This window comes from Gossypium hirsutum, chromosome A09 (assembly GCF_007990345.1).
Source record: "Gossypium hirsutum isolate 1008001.06 chromosome A09, Gossypium_hirsutum_v2.1, whole genome shotgun sequence".
In the NCBI taxonomy this organism is placed as follows: Eukaryota; Viridiplantae; Streptophyta; class Magnoliopsida; order Malvales; family Malvaceae; genus Gossypium; species Gossypium hirsutum.
Genome location: NC_053432.1, coordinates 13,149,548 through 13,151,874, shown reverse-complemented (window position 1 = coordinate 13,151,874; position 2,327 = coordinate 13,149,548).

The following is a 2,327-nucleotide window of genomic DNA, read 5'->3' as shown; positions in this document are numbered from 1 at the left end:
TAAAATAGAACCATCATCTGACATGGCTAAATTGGTATTCAAAGCTCGCAATGTAAATAAAAGTTTCCTGCTTAAAGCGTCAGCAACTACATTTGCCTTACCTGGGTGATAATCAATCACTAACTCATAATCTTTAAGCAATTCCAACCATATTCTTTGCCTCAAATTCAAGTCTTTTTGAGTCATCAAGTATTTCAAGCTTTTATGATCGGTAAATATCCGGCACCTTTCACCATACAAATAATGTCTCCAAATCTTCAATGCAAATACAATAGCAGCTAGCTCTAAATCATGTGTCAAATAATTTTTCTCATGTGGCTTCAATTGTCTAGAGGCATAAGCAATTACCTTTCCTTCCTGCATGAGTACACAACCAAGCCCATTCAAGGATGCATCACTGTAAATCATAAATTCTTTACCCGGTTCCAGCTGTACTAAGATAGGAGCTTCCGTCAACAATGTCTTTAACTTGTCAAAACTTTGTTGGCACTTCTCAGTCCATTCAAACTTAACATCCTTCCGTAGCAGTCTCGTCAACGGGGTAGCTATCATGGAAAATCCCTCCACAAATCGTCTATAATATCCGGCAAGACCAAGAAAACTTCTAACTTCTGATACATTTCTAGGAGGCTTCCAATCAGCAATGGCTGAAATCTTACTCGTATCAACCTTAATACCTTCACCTGAGACAATATGTCCAAGAAATCCAACTTCTCGTAACCAGAACTCACTTTTGCTGAACTTGGCATACAACTGATTATCTCTCAGAATTTGTAAAACTGTTCTCAAATGCTCTGCATGCTCAGTCTCATCATGAGAATAAATCAAAATATCATCAATGAACAAAAATACAAACTTATCTAAGTATGGTCTAAAAATTCGGTTCATTAAGTCCATGAAAATGGCAGGAGCATTAGTCAAGCCAAATGGCATCACAAGGAACTCATAATGACCATACCTAGTCCGGAAAGCAGTCTTCAGGACATCTGACTCTTTAACTCGCAACTGATAGTATCCGGATCTCAAATCTATCTTGGAAAACACAGTAGCTCCCTTCAATTGATCAAAAAAATCATCAATTCTAGGCAATGGATACTTGTTCTTTACTGTTACCTTGTTAAGTTGCCGATAATCTATGCACAATCTCATCGATCCATCTTTTTTTTTCACAAATAGCACTGGTGCACCCCATGGTGAACTACTGGATCTTACAAAGCCTTTATCTGTTAATTCCTGCAACTGAGCTTTCAATTCTTTCAATTCCAATAGAGCCATTCTATAAGGAGCAATAGAAATGGGCGTGGTACCTAGAATCAACTCAATACCAAACTCAACTTCTTTAACAGGAGGCAAACCTGGTAGTTCTTCCGGAAACACATCGAGAAACTTACATACCACAGGCACTGATTCAATTTTCAATTCTGGATCTTTAGTGTTCAACACAAAAGCAAGATAAGCTTCATACCCTTTTCTCAAGTATTTCTGAGCAGACATAACAGAAATTATGGGAAATGAACTATCTGACTCTTCTGAATTAACCCGAAGAATTTCACCATTTTCACACTTCAACTCAATGAATTTCTTTCCACAATTCACTATCACATCATGAGTAGTCAACCAATCCATACCAAGAATCACATCAAACTCATCAAATGGCAATAGCATGAGATCGGCCGAAAAACAGTAGCCTCTAATCATTAAAGGACAATTTCTACATACTTTATCTGCTAATACATGCTTGCCTAATGGATTCGATACTTTAATCACAAATTTTGTAGATTCTATAGGCATACTTATACTAAGCATCAATTTCATACAAACATAAGAATGAGTCGAACCCGGATCAATCAGAGCAATGACATTAATATCATGTAGAGAAAATGTACCCGTAATCACATCGGGGGAGGATGCCTCTTCGCGTGCACGAATAGCATAAGTCCTTGCAGGGGCTCTGACATCTGGTCTCACAGCCGAATCTCTAGAGGTACCTCTGTTACTTGCTCCTACTCCTAGTTGCCTCGGTGATCTGCCTCTAGTAGGAGCATTTCCGGATCTAGCACTCTGTGTTACCTCTCGGCTAGCCACTTCTGGACATTCTCGTACAAAATGATCTGGAGCACCACATTTATAGCAAACATTTTCGCCTACTCGACAAGGACCATAATGAAGTCTACCACACCGTGGACACCCTGATCTACCCTGTCTGACATTACCTACACTCGTAGTCGAGGTGGTCTGAGCCTTCGGATCCTTAAATCTGCTACCTCTATTCTGACTAGATTGCCCTGCCGAAAAGCTAGATCTGGTAGAAAAGTCTTTGGGCCTCT